Here is a 17368-nt window from a genome sequence, read left to right as displayed (position 1 = left end):
GGGTTCCCGGGTGTAAACCAGGACTATCAAAGCGCCTCCGCTGTCGGGGCAAAACTAGGATTGCTGGGCCTCCTTTCTGGCAGTGAAAGCAAAGCTTGGCCTGCAGCTGGATGGACAGTTGGAGCTGCATGTTCTCTGGGCCCACTGATTTCTGGTTTATTCGCAGCTCCAGGACACAGCGGTTCCCGGGGCCAGGGGCGGCGCTCTGCAGAGGCGAGGTCAAGGTGGCCCTGGCAGGCGTCTCCCACGCCAAGTTGGGAAGGCACGGACTAAGCCGCTGGGGGAAAGAAGTATTTTTCCACGCCGGCCTGGCCCAGGAAGGAAGCTGGGAACCTTTCAGCACTATCGGAGTCTCACCTGCCTCTCCCTGAAGCGCCCAGGGGAAGGAAGGATGCAGGAGTCGCACCCAGACCTACAGGCTGGACCGGACCTGCAGAAGAACAGGGGCTTTTTAGGATCCATCACTCACAGGCCCATCGATCCTGGGGCAGAGAACAACCCCTTCCCCTCTCTAAGCCTCAGGTTCATCGTCTGTGAAATACTGAAACCTAAAGTGCAGGGGATGGGGCATTGTACACAGTGAATGAGACCACCTGTGAAACCCCCCGTGGTCTAACAATAGTGTTCACACTTTTCCTTCCGGGAAGGTAGGAAGCCAGTTCCCAGTAGTAAAATCTAGCCCCTCTGGAGGTTTAGGATTCTCAGAATCAGGCAGATCCAGTGCTGGGGTTGGAGGGACCGGGAGATTCAGAATGAGCAGGGAATTTGCAAAGGAGCTTCTAAGCAAATTCTCCTCCCTTCCCACCTTTAAAAGACAATTAGGAGGAAGGGGGGAATTTCAGCACGGGTAGGGGTGGGGAGGGTCTGCAGCCCTGTCTGCTGGTTTCAGGATCAAATCTCCCAGGTGTGTGAAGGCTGAAACTCCAGATGTGTCTGATCCAAGTCAGGCTGCTAAGGAGCTAGGTAGGCTGCCTCTTTTAAATACAGGGCCTGCCTGCTCCACACGCCTGGGCCACCCATGAGAAAGGGGTGGTTGTATGCACAGAGCTCTGGGGGACCTTTACACCGTCTCAGTGTCGTTCCCGGAGAAAGGGGTAGGAAGTTCATAGAAACGAGGGCTCTTCATTTCACCTTATTGTCTTCTAGTTTGTCGTGACATACGGCAGATCCTTGCCCCTCACAGTTCAGCCCAATGGTAGAACATTTTCTGCCAACCCAGCTCCCCTCAACAGGGATAATGAAGTGTTCAGAGTAAATGTCCCTGGAGAACAATCGCTTTTTCTCTGTCTCTCACTTACTATCAGGATAGAAGCAGTCAAGTGTAATGAAGATCAGTTTCTGTGTTTAGCTGGAAAACCCATTAAAAAACCAGCCATCACTTCCCTTTTAACAACAAAGCTTTGATTTGCAGTTCCAACTGCTGTGTGCCCCGTCCGACCCTCAAGCTTCCTTACCTCTCAAAATTCAGGTGTCAGAAAACCCATTCTTCCCCCTACCCCAAGCCAACTATGGAAATGTACAGGAAGTTGCACAGAGTACAGGGAAACTTCCTATGCGGGTCCAGATAATCTGGCTATTAATATCCAGCAACTTCCTGTAACCCTCCTGTCCAGATCTACCTTGTATATACCACCTGATGCAATATGGGTGCTCACCAACCAAGTAACTGCAACTATGGATCTGTGAGCAGATCCAATATCTACCCCTTCATATGGAAATTTAAAAAGAAAAGTGTAAGTATCCCACTTCTCTTTTTAAGGATGTGGGTCACAAATGCTAACCAAATGAGCTATCGCATAAAACCCTTTGGTTAAGCTTCCCCTAAACAGAGGAAGCCAGAGTACAGCTGAAAAACCCTTGTTTATGCTTCACACAGGATAAAGTAGTGACGGGCTGATACAGTAGTCCCCATTTTAAAGAAATGGGAAAAGAAGACATAGGACATTTTAAGGAGGTGGCTTGGAGCTACTGTAATAAGTTAATGGAAGGGTTGAGATTGGGGCTCAGGACTTTTGAGCAGGGCTTTAGGATGAAAGAGGAAGGGCTCCAGTTTTACTGCTTTGGGAGATGGGAAGTTAAAAGGGGGAATTCTGCTGTGATTCCACGGCAGAGAATAGAGAGCAGATGTTGGAGTCAAACAGACCTAAATTTGGGTTCTCCAATCTGCTTAGCCAGCTGTGCCACTTGGGCACATGATACAATCTTTCTGAGCCTCAGTTTCCTTAGGTGGAAAATAGTGATAATACTCTACTGTGTTTTTGTGAAGATGAAATGAGTTAGTAGCTGCAGGCTCCTGGATATGATATGTTTAGAAAGAGGCAGCACATCATGAAAACACGCCAAGAAGTTAGGCGGCCGATCTCTTTGGTCTCTTTTATTCCCAGCTTGTTTTTTTAAGAGTTACTGAATTCGAAGAGACCGCATTAGGTTCTTCTACTCAAACAATGAATTCGCTGCTCAAATCCCAAGATTTGCTATGGGAAATGTAGTCCCTGATCCAAGATAATTTAAAATCCAGATGGCTCATTACTGTATAAAAGTTTTCCGGGCACCACCTTGGAAGTTTCACAGAATGGCAAGTGAGACTGCCATGGACTCAGTCTCTCCCGTAACTTCACGGCATAAAGGATATTTCTTTCCTGCTCTCACGCACACAGTCTTCCCCCTACTTTCCAGGCTTACCCTGATTTGCTTACAGCAGGGAGAGCCTGGTCCTCTCCGTTCTCTGCTGCTCTACTCTCCAAGGCTTTCACATTGATTTGGGAGAGTCTCTAGAAGGCCTCAAAATGAACTCGTCTCTAGAGTAAAACGTGAATACTGCCCTCTCCTAGTCTGAAGGAGGTTGGGGGCCTTATTGTTAGCAGTGCTGCAGCCTAGAGAACATTCTAGACTGTGGTGTTAGAGCCTGAGTTTCCAGCTCTGGATACAACACTCTTTTCGGGATAACTCTTCACCTCCAAAGGCTTGGCTGAGCACCTTTTCTGATTCTGCTTTTGAAAAATGGCCAGTTGGTCTGGATGACCACTTAAGATCCCTAAATTTTCTATGATTTTGAAATTCCGGAATTACCAGGGTGTCCATTTCCAGGCCTTTGGGCTGATGATCCATGAGCTCAGGCCAGAACTCTGGGTAGTGCTGGACATCGGACTGTTGACTAGCCTGTGAGAAAAGACACCACAGACAGTAAGCTCCAAGAGGGCAGGGACCATCTCATGCCTTACTCTTCAATGCCCGGAGAGGTGCCTGATCCATAAAAGATGCTCAGTGAAACCCTTGTTGAATAAATGAAAAAGTGATCATCCCTGCATGATGCCATTAGGGGTGATTTTTGTGTCCTTATTTATACTTCTCAGTTTTCCAAGTTGTCAGCAATGAAGTTGTAGTTTAAATACCTTTCCCAGACACAAAAGGGTATATACTGTGTGATTCCATTTATATGAAGTTAAAAAGCAGGAAAAACTAATCCATGGTGATAGAGGGTAAATTTGAGGTTACTGGGGGATGTATTCACAGGGATGGGTAATGAGGGAGCTTTCTGGGGTGCTGAAAAAGTTCTGTATCTTGATCAGAATGGTGGATACATCATCAGGCTACACATTTAGGATTTGTGCATGTTGCTGTAAATGATAACTTAGTAAAAAGTAAATAAACAATTCCAAAGTGTAAAATGTAAACATTGGCAGCCACCTTCTTACTGCCCCCTCTGTTTACAGTTGATGTGTGGCCCTGTACATTCTTTCCCATTCGCCATGTGTAGTTTATCACCATCGAAACTTACAGACTAGCATATTCCAGGGGTGGGCAAACTTTTTTTTACAAAGGGCTAGATAGTATTTTAGGCTTTGTGGGCTTATACTCTGTCACAACTACTCAACTCTGCTCTCACAGACAATACGTAAATGATTTGTATGGCTGTGTGCCAATAAAACCATTTTTAAAGACAGCTGGGTGGCTGGATTTGGCCTGTGGGCCACCGTTCGTCAACCCTTGGATAAAGCACCTGTGTAGGTAGAGATCCATATGTCTGAAAGAGACCTGAGAGGCATCTCACTTCACTTCTTCGTCGTTGGGATGAAGAAGCAGATTCAGGGAGGAGAAATGACTTTCCCAAGAGATCTCAATATTAGCACAGGGCACTGGGGAGATCCTGGCTTTGGAGTCAAATGGAGCAGTTGTTTGTGGGTGTGCCTTTGGGCAAGTGACTTAATTTGAGTCTTTATATTATCACCATGTGTCAAGGGTGATAATAATGGAATTTCTATCTCCTAGGGTTATTGGAAGGATTAAATTAGATAACACAGCAAAACACCTTGTAGGGGGGCTGGCACAAGCTGGACCCGGTTTCAAATCAAGTGCTTTCTCAATCATAGCACACGGCTCCCGGGCTCCTTCTTGCCTCCCTTCCTTCCCTCCTCCTAAAGGCACGACTTCTGGTGTAAGTTCACTGACAAACACCACTGGGTGTCTACTACCTGTGAAGTCCTTCAGGGACAGCTACAAGCTTGTGACAAATGGATACAGGAAGATCTCAAGTACTACCACCCCAGCCCTCAACTTCCTTTCTAGAAATCGCTTCCAGCTCTGCGCTTTTATTTCCCAAACAAGCTGCTATCAGATGATCTTTGCCAGGAAAACTCCTAAGGGTAGAGGAGATTTCTCTCATTTTGATTCAACAACCTACCTCCTTCTGCAGGTTCATTTTTAGAAATAGGGTGTTCCCAGGAGCTTGTAAAAGATTAAATTAAAAATGAGAGACCTAGTATGATATTAAACTAATAAATACTACACCTGGCATAGACAGCCTTCACTCTGGAGCAATAATCTAGCCCTTCTACTACTACACCCATGAAAAGTGAGATTGGCAAGGGCCCAGCATACACCAGGGGCTCCATAAGTGTTTACTGAATCAACGATACGGGCCAGGCTAGTGTTCAGAAAAGAAAGAAAAGCAATACTCTTTACTAAGATTTCCTGGGCTCTGCTTTCGGATTATCATTCAAAGAAGTGTTAGCGAGGTGTCTTTGCTATACTCTCCCCTGTAGTCCTCCCACAAACCTGTGAGCTGGGCAGCGTCAGCCCCGCTTTAATGATGACGAAATAGAGGCTCTAAAAGTGTAAGGTGGGCTTCCCTGGTGGCGCAGTGGTCGAGAGTCCGCCTGCCGATGCAGGGGACACGGGTTCGTGCCCTGGTCCGGGAAGATCCCACATGCCGCGGAGCGGCTAGGCCCGTGAGCCATGACCTCTGAGCCTGCACGTCCGGAGCCTGTGCTCCGCAACGGGAGAGGCCACAACGGTGAGAGGCCCGCGTACCGCAAAAAAAAATAAAAAATAAAATAAAAAAAATAAAAGCGTAAGGATTGGCCCAAGGACCCACAAACAGTTAAGAAGTGGACCTTGGCCTTGAACTGAGGACCCCCTAATTCCATATTAAGTGCCTTCCTTCTGGGTCTTTTGCATCTTCCAAACCCATACAGAGGGGGGAGCATATAGAAGCACCCTGCAGAGAAATCTCATGATTGTGTGCGTGTGTCTCTGTGTGTGTGTGTGTCTGTGTCTCTGTTTGTGTGTGTGTGTGTGTGTGTGTGAGAGAGAGAGAGAGAGAGAGAGAGAGAGATCAAAGTCTTTTCCAAGGACAGAAAAAGAAGGGGGTGAGGGGGTGAGGGGGTGGGTGGGTGCGAGAGAGGAGGGTGGAGGGGAGTTTCACAAGCGAACCCCAAGTCCAGGAACCCCCCCACCCTTCAGCCTCCAAACACCTGTTACTCCCCGGGGTCCGGAGTCTCCTCCGAGAGGAGTCAGAAAACTTCTAACTTGCCATGATCGCCACCATTAGGCCATATAAGATATGCAAATTAGTGGGGAGGGCCCGGCTTTCGGCCAGATGCAAATGGTCGTGGGGAGGGGGGAAAACCGAGAGAGGGAGAGCGTGAGGGGCAGACGCGGAGAGCTGGAGACCCGGGCCGGGAGCGGGGCTGCCAGGGTCCATTGTACCCACGCCAGGGGGCCGAAGAGACTCTTGTCCTGGTTCTGTTTATCAGCCAAACTTTAGCTGACCTTTGGACTTGTTAAACAAGTAGCTTGCAGCCTAGTGTGGAAGGCTCCGGGACTTTTCCACCGGTTGCGGGTCCGGCTTTAGTCCGGAGAGAAGGAGAAACTGCGCTTCGGGGGTTCAGGTGAGAGCTGGAGGAAGCTGGGGTGCTCTTGGAAGAAGGAGATGGAGGAGGATGCGAAGAGCAGAGACCCTCCGACGCGTCCCAACCGACGCAGGCGATGGGCCGGGAGAGCCAGGCGGGCGGAGGATAAACTGACCGCAGGGGAATGGACGCGGAGACCTGGGGGAAATGGGGCGTATTAGGTGGGGTGAGTGTGGATTGCGGGGGCGGGTGTCCCATTTACTTCTACCTGAGTTAACCGCTCTGCGGCCCCCAGACCCTCACCAGCTGGGTCTAGCGGTTTGGATTTGCACAACTGCCGGCCCGAGAACGTAGGCAAGCGGGAAGGAGGCCCGGAGAACACTTGGGAGGAGGCACCGACTAATTTATGACCAGAGGGAGTAGCCAAAGTTGAGCTCCCCCAGCAGCGGGGCTGCACCAGCACCCAGCCTGGCCGAGCCGCGGAAAGCTGGACGCCTGGGCCACTGGGTTCCCGGGTGTAAACCAGGACTATCAAAGCGCCTCCGCTGTCGGGGCAAAACTAGGATTGCTGGGCCTCCTTTCTGGCAGTGAAAGCAAAGCTTGGCCTGCAGCTGGATGGACAGTTGGAGCTGCATGTTCTCTGGGCCCACTGATTTCTGGTTTATTCGCAGCTCCAGGACACAGCGGTTCCCGGGGCCAGGGGCGGCGCTCTGCAGAGGCGAGGTCAAGGTGGCCCTGGCAGGCGTCTCCCACGCCAAGTTGGGAAGGCACGGACTAAGCCGCTGGGGGAAAGAAGTATTTTTCCACGCCGGCCTGGCCCAGGAAGGAAGCCGGGAACCTTTCAGCACTATCGGAGTCTCACCTGCCTCTCCCTGAAGCGCCCAGGGGAAGGAAGGATGCAGGAGTCGCACCCAGACCTACAGGCTGGACCGGACCTGCAGAAGAACAGGGGCTTTTTAGGATCCATCACTCACAGGCCCATCGTTCCTGGGGCAGAGAACAACCCCTTCCCCTCGCTAAGCCTCAGGTTCATCGTCTGTGAAATACTGAAACCTAAAGTGCAGGGGATGGGGCATTGTACACAGTGAATGAGACCACCTGTGAAACCCCCCGTGGTCTAACAATAGTGTTCACACTTTTCCTTCCGGGAAGGTAGGAAGCCAGTTCCCAGTAGTAAAATCTAGCCCCTCTGGAGGTTTAGGATTCTCAGAATCAGGCAGATCCAGTGCTGGGGTTGGAGGGACCGGGAGATTCAGAATGAGCAGGGAATTTGCAAAGGAGCTTCTAAGCAAATTCTCCTCCCTTCCCACCTTTAAAAGACAATTAGGAGGAAGGGGGGAATTTCAGCACGGGTAGGGGTGGGGAGGGTCTGCAGCCCTGTCTGCTGGTTTCAGGATCAAATCTCCCAGGTGTGTGAAGGCTGAAACTCCAGATGTGTCTGATCCAAGTCAGGCTGCTAAGGAGCTAGGTAGGCTGCCTCTTTTAAATACAGGGCCTGCCTGCTCCACACGCCTGGGCCACCCATGAGAAAGGGGTGGTTGTATGCACAGAGCTCTGGGGGACCTTTACACCGTCTCAGTGTCGTTCCCGGAGAAAGGGGTAGGAAGTTCATAGAAACGAGGGCTCTTCATTTCACCTTATTGTCTTCTAGTTTGTCGTGACATACGGCAGATCCTTGCCCCTCACAGTTCAGCCCAATGGTAGAACATTTTCTGTCAACCCAGCTCCCCTCAACAGGGATAATGAAGTGTTCAGAGTAAATGTCCCTGGAGAACAATCGCTTTTTCTCTGTCTCTCACTTACTATCAGGATAGAAGCAGTCAAGTGTAATGAAGATCAGTTTCTGTGTTTAGCTGGAAAACCCATTAAAAAACCAGCCATCACTTCCCTTTTAACAACAAAGCTTTGATTTGCAGTTCCAACTGCTGTGTGCCCCGTCCGACCCTCAAGCTTCCTTACCTCTCAAAATTCAGGTGTCAGAAAACCCATTCTTCCCCCTACCCCAAGCCAACTATGGAAATGTACAGGAAGTTGCACAGAGTACAGGGAAACTTCCTATGCGGGTCCAGATAATCTGGCTATTAATATCCAGCAACTTCCTGTAACCCTCCTGTCCAGATCTACCTTGTATATACCACCTGATGCAATATGGGTGCTCACCAACCAAGTAACTGCAACTATGGATCTGTGAGCAGATCCAATATCTACCCCTTCATATGGAAATTTAAAAAGAAAAGTGTAAGTATCCCACTTCTCTTTTTAAGGATGTGGGTCACAAATGCTAACCAAATGAGCTATCGCATAAAACCCTTTGGTTAAGCTTCCCCTAAACAGAGGAAGCCAGAGTACAGCTGAAAAACCCTTGTTTATGCTTCACACAGGATAAAGTAGTGACGGGCTGATACAGTAGTCCCCATTTTAAAGAAATGGGAAAAGAAGACATAGGACATTTTAAGGAGGTGGCTTGGAGCTACTGTAATAAGTTAATGGAAGGGTTGAGATTGGGGCTCAGGACTTTTGAGCAGGGCTTTAGGATGAAAGAGGAAGGGCTCCAGTTTTACTGCTTTGGGAGATGGGAAGTTAAAAGGGGGAATTCTGCTGTGATTCCACGGCAGAGAATAGAGAGCAGATGTTGGAGTCAAACAGACCTAAATTTGGGTTCTCCAATCTGCTTAGCCAGCTGTGCCACTTGGGCACATGATACAATCTTTCTGAGCCTCAGTTTCCTTAGGTGGAAAATAGTGATAATACTCTACTGTGTTTTTGTGAAGATGAAATGAGTTAGTAGCTGCAGGCTCCTGGATATGATATGTTTAGAAAGAGGCAGCACATCATGAAAACACGCCAAGAAGTTAGGCGGCCGATCTCTTTGGTCTCTTTTATTCCCAGCTTGTTTTTTTAAGAGTTACTGAATTCGAAGAGACCGCATTAGGTTCTTCTACTCAAACAATGAATTCGCTGCTCAAATCCCAAGATTTGCTATGGGAAATGTAGTCCCTGATCCAAGATAATTTAAAATCCAGATGGCTCATTACTGTATAAAAGTTTTCCGGGCACCACCTTGGAAGTTTCACAGAATGGCAAGTGAGACTGCCATGGACTCAGTCTCTCCCGTAACTTCACGGCATAAAGGATATTTCTTTCCTGCTCTCACGCACACAGTCTTCCCCCTACTTTCCAGGCTTACCCTGATTTGCTTACAGCAGGGAGAGCCTGGTCCTCTCCGTTCTCGGCTGCTCTACTCTCCAAGGCTTTCACATTGATTTGGGAGAGTCTCTAGAAGGCCTCAAAATGAACTCGTCTCTAGAGTGAAACGTGAATACTGCCCTCTCCTAGTCTGAAGGAGGTTGGGGGCCTTATTGTTAGCAGTGCTGCAGCCTAGAGAACATTCTAGACTGTGGTGTTAGAGCCTGAGTTTCCAGCTCTGGATACAACACTCTTTTCGGGATAACTCTTCACCTCCAAAGGCTTGGCTGAGCACCTTTTCTGATTCTGCTTTTGAAAAATGGCCAGTTGGTCTGGATGACCACTTAAGATCCCTAAATTTTCTATGATTTTGAAATTCCGGAATTACCAGGGTGTCCATTTCCAGGCCTTTGGGCTGATGATCCATGAGCTCAGGCCAGAACTCTGGGTAGTGCTGGACATCGGACTGTTGACTAGCCTGTGAGAAAAGACACCACAGACAGTAAGCTCCAAGAGGGCAGGGACCATCTCATGCCTTACTCTTCAATGCCCGGAGAGGTGCCTGATCCATAAAAGATGCTCAGTGAAACCCTTGTTGAATAAATGAAAAAGTGATCATCCCTGCATGATGCCATTAGGGGTGATTTTTGTGTCCTTATTTATACTTCTCAGTTTTCCAAGTTGTCAGCAATGAAGTTGTAGTTTAAATACCTTTCCCAGACACAAAAGGGTATATACTGTGTGATTCCATTTATATGAAGTTAAAAAGCAGGAAAAACTAATTCATGGTGATAGAGGGTAAATTTGAGGTTACTGGGGGATGTATTCACAGGGATGGGTAATGAGGGAGCTTTCTGGGGTGCTGAAAAAGTTCTGTATCTTGATCAGAATGGTGGATACATCATCAGGCTACACATTTAGGATTTGTGCATGTTGCTGTAAATGATAACTTAGTAAAAAGTAAATAAACAATTCCAAAGTGTAAAATGTAAACATTGGCAGCCACCTTCTTACTGCCCCCTCTGTTTACAGTTGATGTGTGGCCCTGTACATTCTTTCCCATTCGCCATGTGTAGTTTATCACCATCGAAACTTACAGACTAGCATATTCCAGGGGTGGGCAAACTTTTTTTTACAAAGGGCTAGATAGTATTTTAGGCTTTGTGGGCTTATACTCTGTCACAACTACTCAACTCTGCTCTCACAGACAATACGTAAATGATTTGTATGGCTGTGTGCCAATAAAACCATTTTTAAAGACAGCTGGGTGGCTGGATTTGGCCTGTGGGCCACCGTTCGTCAACCCTTGGATAAAGCACCTGTGTAGGTAGAGATCCATATGTCTGAAAGAGACCTGAGAGGCATCTCACTTCACTTCTTCGTCGTTGGGATGAAGAAGCAGATTCAGGGAGGAGAAATGACTTTCCCAAGAGATCTCAATATTAGCACAGGGCACTGGGGAGATCCTGGCTTTGGAGTCAAATGGAGCAGTTGTTTGTGGGTGTGCCTTTGGGCAAGTGACTTAATTTGAGTCTTTATATTATCACCATGTGTCAAGGGTGATAATAATGGAATTTCTATCTCCTAGGGTTATTGGAAGGATTAAATTAGATAACACAGCAAAACACCTTGTAGGGGGGCTGGCACAAGCTGGACCCGGTTTCAAATCAAGTGCTTTCTCAATCATAGCACACGGCTCCCGGGCTCCTTCTTGCCTCCCTTCCTTCCCTCCTCCTAAAGGCACGACTTCTGGTGTAAGTTCACTGACAAACACCACTGGGTGTCTACTACCTGTGAAGTCCTTCAGGGACAGCTACAAGCTTGTGACAAATGGATACAGGAAGATCTCAAGTACTACCACCCCAGCCCTCAACTTCCTTTCTAGAAATCGCTTCCAGCTCTGCGCTTTTATTTCCCAAACAAGCTGCTATCAGATGATCTTTGCCAGGAAAACTCCTAAGGGTAGAGGAGATTTCTCTCATTTTGATTCAACAACCTACCTCCTTCTGCAGGTTCATTTTTAGAAATAGGGTGTTCCCAGGAGCTTGTAAAAGATTAAATTAAAAATGAGAGACCTAGTATGATATTAAACTAATAAATACTACACCTGGCATAGACAGCCTTCACTCTGGAGCAATAATCTAGCCCTTCTACTACTACACCCATGAAAAGTGAGATTGGCAAGGGCCCAGCATACACCAGGGGCTCCATAAGTGTTTACTGAATCAACGATACGGGCCAGGCTAGTGTTCAGAAAAGAAAGAAAAGCAATACTCTTTACTAAGATTTCCTGGGCTCTGCTTTCGGATTATCATTCAAAGAAGTGTTAGCGAGGTGTCTTTGCTATACTCTCCCCTGTAGTCCTCCCACAAACCTGTGAGCTGGGCAGCGTCAGCCCCGCTTTAATGATGACGAAATAGAGGCTCTAAAAGTGTAAGGTGGGCTTCCCTGGTGGCGCAGTGGTCGAGAGTCTGCCTGCCGATGCAGGGGACACGGGTTCGTGCCCTGGTCCGGGAAGATCCCACATGCCGCGGAGCGGCTAGGCCCGTGAGCCATGACCTCTGAGCCTGCACGTCCGGAGCCTGTGCTCCGCAACGGGAGAGGCCACAACGGTGAGAGGCCCGCGTACCGCAAAAAAAAATAAAAAATAAAATAAAAAAAATAAAAGCGTAAGGATTGGCCCAAGGACCCACAAACAGTTAAGAAGTGGACCTTGGCCTTGAACTGAGGACCCCCTAATTCCATATTAAGTGCCTTCCTTCTGGGTCTTTTGCATCTTCCAAACCCATACAGAGGGGGGAGCATATAGAAGCACCCTGCAGAGAAATCTCATGATTGTGTGCGTGTGTCTCTGTGTGTGTGTGTGTCTGTGTCTCTGTTTGTGGCAAGGCAGGCATTAGTATTCACATTTCACAGACGAGGAAACTGAGATTCAGAAAGGAAAAAGGACCCACTGAAGATTCCAGAACCACCCTCTATTTTTTAAAAAAATAAACTTATTTATTTATTTAAATTTATTTTTGGCTGCGTTGGGTCTTTGTTGCTTCGCACAGGCTTTCTCCAGTTGCCGTGAGCTGGGGCTACTCTTCGTTGTGGTGCGCAGCCTTCTAATTGCGGTGGCTTCTCCTGTTGCGGAGCACGGGCTCTAGGTGCGTGGGCTTCAGTAGCTGTGGCTCGTGGGCTCTAGAGCTCAGGCTCAGTAGTTGTGGCGCAGGGGCTTAGTTGCTCCGCGGCAAGTGGGATCTTCCTGGACCAGGGGTCGAACCCGTGTCCCCTGCATTGGCAGGCGGATTCTTAACCACTGCACCACCAGCGAAGCCCCAGAACCACCCTCTATTGACCCAAGTCTTCTGAAGCTGGACTCCACTGTCCTCTCCACAATATTGTGTTTGTACAATAACAAGATTAGTACAAGGCACAGCCCAGGAACAGATACAATATCTAAGAATTAGACAAAATAAGATACCCCAATTCTAGTCCCAAGGTCATGCTCAAGCAATGGATAGTTGGAAGGATGCCAGGAAAGAAACTGGGTCCACTCCACGAGTTAGGAACCACTGCCCACTTGGTGTCACCCTGTGCCTCCCCACCTGCATCTCCTCTCCTCCCATGGTGGACCCGCCCCTGCTCTCCTTAGTGCTGTCTGGTCACGAGTGCTGTCTGCGACATGCACTTGGGCATGAGAGTGGCCACTGGGCCTCAGGTAAGGGAGGACCAAGGTCTTCTTTAATGCTCTGGTGACTAGACACAGACCCTGCTCCCAGCCCTGGGGGTGAAGAGCATGCAGGGCTGCTGAGACAAAGCAGCAAACATTTACTGAGCACCTACTGGGTGCTAGGCACTGTGGTAGGTGTCTAGCACTGCTGGGATGAATGTGATTTAATTCCTGCTGTGAAGGAGCTGGTTTTATAGGGGGAGAGACAGACGCATATACACTCACTTGTATTGCTAGACAGGATGGAGCAGCCTTTGCAATAAGCACAGTGCTGATTGCTTCACATAAAGCATCTCATTTATTCATAACAGCCCCATGAGACAGTACTATTATTCTACTTTTAGTTTTCTTAATTTATGCTCAGAAAGCTCAAGATTTACATTGAGATTTAGTGCTCTCTGGCTTCAAACATTTTCTGTACCTGGCGAGAGGCAGAAATGACAGGGGACTCAGTGTGGGCCTTGGAGTCGGGATGATCTGGGTTTGCAACCTGTCTCTGCTGCTTCCTAGATGTGACCTTGGGCAAGTTCCCACTCTGACCGTCAATTTCTTCAGCGGTAAAAAGGAAAACAGTGTAGAATTTGGCAGGAAAGATAATATATGTAAATCGCCTGGCACAATAAATAATTAGAAGCACGTGCTAATAATAGCAGCAGAACCAGCCAAGTTCTATGGGGGCTCAGATGCCTTGAAGGGTAAGTAGGATTTTGACAACAAGAACTCAGAGAACATTTCAGGCAGAAAAAGCCTTGAGCAGAGGCTTGCAGGCATGAAATTAGGTGAGGAGGTGATGGGGGCAGAGGGCAAGCTGAGTTGTCTGGACCATGGAGGAATCTTGCTAATGATGATGCTGGGAAGTTAGCGCAGGGCTGATCATGAGCAAACATTGGATGCCAGGCCTGGGGCTCTGAACTTCTCTCCTTAGGCAATGAGGGGTCTTGGAAAGTTTTCAAAGGGGTGTGTGTGTGGGGGGGCGTAATTTATTGATAATTTCTTGTTTAGAATGCTTATAACAACAACAGTAGTACTGCTATTTATCAAGTGCCTACCTCACTGTGCTAAATGATTTCCACTATTGTACCGTATAATCTTCACAATTATCTGAGGTTACTCTCATTACCTCCATTTTACAGATAAGACAATTGAGTGAAGTGATTAAATATGAGGCTCTGGAGCCAGAGTGCCAGGATTCAGATTTTGAGTTCACAACTCACAAACTGTGTGCCCACGGGCAAATTCCTAAACCTCCCCGTGCCTCAGTGTTCCCATCTTTAAAATGGGGATAGAGATGACATCTACCCAATGGGGAAGTTGTAAAGAGTAAATAAGTCAATACATGTAAAATCCTTAGAAAAGGAGTAGCTGTCAATAGCTCTCAATAATTCTTAGCTGTGATGATGATTATCGTCCAAAGTGACACACCTAGGGAGAACGCGGGGCCTCAGGAGGGGCGAGGCACCGCACAGCACACAGGAGGAGGCCAAGAAGTCCAGCATCTTACCAGAAGCCACAGTGGAGCAAAGGGAAAGTTCAGAAATAATCAGAGTAAGATTGAGACACCCCCATCCTCAACCCCCTTACCCTGGCAGTACCTTGTTAATTTCCACTTCTGTACCTCCTCACCTGCCGTTTCCTCCACCTGGAAGGGCGCCTTCCAGCCAAACCAGATTCTACAAACTTCCCTGAAAACTTGGTTTAAAATTCATGAGCTACAGGACTCTTTCCTGATTTGTTCTGTCCCTTCTAATAATTATTTTCCCCTGTGACCTTCTGGGATCAGCTGAGGGTTCGACTCCCCTTAGGAAGGCCGCACCCAACCCCAGGTTGAGCTCAGAGGTTCTCAACTGAGGGTGGTTTGGCCCCTTGGGGAGACTTACCAATGACTGGCAGGACTAGCTTCATGGGTGCGCTTGAAGTTTAATGCTCTGTAGTTGCCATCTTGAATTCTTAATAATTTTAGTTTTGCACTTTTGTTCAGCAGGGCAGCCTGATGGGAAAATGGAGCATGCGCGGGGGGCTTGGCGCCTTAGCTCAAGAGGCCCCGCCTCCCGCTGCCCCCTTGACTTTCTGGGGTGGGTTTGGGGCTCCAGCTCCTGGCCCCGCCAGGCCTGTTTCTCCCTAACTCCCATCCAGCCACCACCGCTGCCCTCTGCACCCTTAAGGGGCCTGGCGTGGGCACGAGGAGCTTGGGATAGGGTGCTGGAGTCCCACGGCATCTCGGGCACGTGACGGTGGCCATCCCTGATCCAAGCTGGAAGTGTCTGTCTGCCATGCGTTGGAGCAGCAGCCCTGGGAAGGGGAGATGCCTGACCTGACTTCCATGCCCTCAGCTGGGGCACAATGCATTGGTCCAGTGGCTGGTCAAGGGGGAAACTGGCAGCTGGTGGGCTGGCTGCCCATGTGTGTACTGAATCACAGGGCGGGGTCCCCAAACACCCCAGGGAATGCGGCATTAAATAGAAAATTAAAAAACAGGGAGAGAAAGAGAGAGAGAGGGAGAGAAAACAAGAGAGGGAGGATAGACCACAAAAGAAATGAAAAATCTTTGTATTTTAGATCTTTAATGACACTTTTTTTCCTGTTTTTTGCATAAGGGAGCCTCACATTTTCATTTTGCACTGGGCCTCACAACGTACGTAGTTGCTCCTAACGTCTGGAGACACAGTGTATCGTCATGGCTGGGGGTTGTTACGGCATCCAGTGGGTAGAGGCCTGGGATGATGCTAAGTGTCCTATAATGCACGGGACATTCCCCAGAGAACAGAGAAAGATCTGGTCCAAAGTGTCAGTAGGGCCGAGCTTGAGAAACCCAGGCTATTTGTTCTTCCTTTCTGCCCCCAGCATCCTCCGTGCTAATCTCTGCCCCAGCTCTTTGCCCGAGTTGTTGAAATGACCTCACCATCGGTCTAGACCAGAAGCCCCTCAAAAGCAGGGTTGCATGTTCACTAATCTTTGTGTCTCCAGGACCAAATGCAGCGTCGGCACAGAGTAGGTCCTCAATACTCACGGGCGGGACCGGCTGGCAGGGCCTACGAACCTACCCGATCACATTTCAACCTATTATTTTGTGTCTGCTGGAAGCACGAATCCACTTATAGCTATTCTAAATCATTATGTGATTGTACGTTTTCTCTCCCTTAAGTGGACTGTAAATCTCTACAGCACAGGAGATAAACTTTCCACATTTTCTGTTTTGCTCAGTGGTGCTTAGAACAGTGCACAGCAGGCCACAGGCGCTCTGTAAGTGCTTTTGCTTAGTAACTCCGTGTGCTTGGTGCTCCGTCCACCTTTCTGCATGTCCAAGGCCCAGAATACGCTCACTTATTCATTCAACAAACATCTATTAAGCATTTACCATATGTGACATGCTTGGGACTTACAGATGTTAAAGATACAATTCCTACCCTCAAGAAGTTCAGTCAGGCCAGGGAGTCAGAGGGTGTTTTAACTCAGCATAATTAAGCATCACGGTGGCTGTGAAATTAGCCTTTGGAAGACAAAGGATAAAAAAGAGAAGATCCAGGGACTTCCCTGGTGGTCCAGTGGATAAGACTCTGTGCTCCCAATGCAGGGGGCCCGGGTTTGATCCCTGGTCAGGGAACTAGATCCCACGTGCCACAACCAAACATCCCACATGCGGCAGCGAAGATCCTATGTGTGGCAACTAAGACCCAAAGCAGCCAAATAAATAAATAAATATTTAAAAAATAATAAAATGCCATTTTTCAAAAAAAGAAAAAAGAGAGGATCCAGTGACCCCATTTCCAAGGAATCCCCTTAAGCCATGTTTGGTCTAACTCAGTCATTTTCAGCCCTTGGTTTCTTGGCTCATTGAGTACCTATCTGTGTCAGGCACGATTCTCGATACTGGAGATACAGCAGCAAATGACACAGACGAAGGCCCTGTCTTCACAGAGCTTTCACTGCAGCGAGGGCTGGGGACAGACAACCAAACCAATGAACGAGGGAGTATATCGTATGTTGGGTGACAGTGTGCCATGGGGAAAAATCATAGGGCGGGGAAGGTGAAAGGGAGTGGGGGGACACTTGTAAGTGAGGGGTCTTCCCAGGGAAGACTCTTCAAATCCGTGACATAGGGCTGAGACTCAGACTCCACGTGGTCTGGTGACAGCTACTTCTCGGGATGTCAAGCCTCAGCCCTCCTCAGAGCTCAGGCCCTGTGTGTGCCTGGAAGCCCCCCTCTGAGTGTAGTCAAGGCACTGACTGTATACAGGGATGAGCTGAACCGGGTATTATTAAATTTTAAGGGTCTTTTCTTTTTTTTTTTTTTTGCGGTACGCGGGCCTCTCACTGTTGTGGCCTCTCCCGCTGCGGA

The 17368-nt window shown here is 48.4% G+C and overlaps 1 protein-coding gene across 6 annotated transcripts in view; it reads right to left on the bottom strand.

Annotated features, from left to right (window-relative positions):
• The window catches only part of HNF1B (HNF1 homeobox B), a 156030-nt gene that overhangs the window by 76766 nt on the left and 61896 nt on the right, over nt 1-17368 (bottom strand). For 2 of the 6 annotated variants that reach the window (XM_007110526.4, XM_007110528.4), the window contains exons 1-2: nt 3070-3136; nt 358-430 (exon numbers count right to left, since the gene is read on the bottom strand). The exons of the other annotated variants lie outside the window; for them this stretch is intronic. The gene's annotated coding sequence lies outside the window, so the exon portion shown is untranslated. Of the gene's footprint in view, nt 1-357; nt 431-3069; nt 3137-17368 lie in introns of those variants that run through there. 6 annotated transcript variants of the gene reach the window in all.

Source organism: Physeter macrocephalus, chromosome 14 (assembly GCF_002837175.3).
Source record: "Physeter macrocephalus isolate SW-GA chromosome 14, ASM283717v5, whole genome shotgun sequence".
NCBI classification, from domain to species: Eukaryota; Metazoa; Chordata; class Mammalia; order Artiodactyla; family Physeteridae; genus Physeter; species Physeter macrocephalus.
Note: the sequence above shows the minus strand (reverse complement) of the source record. Positions and strands in the feature narration are given on the sequence as shown.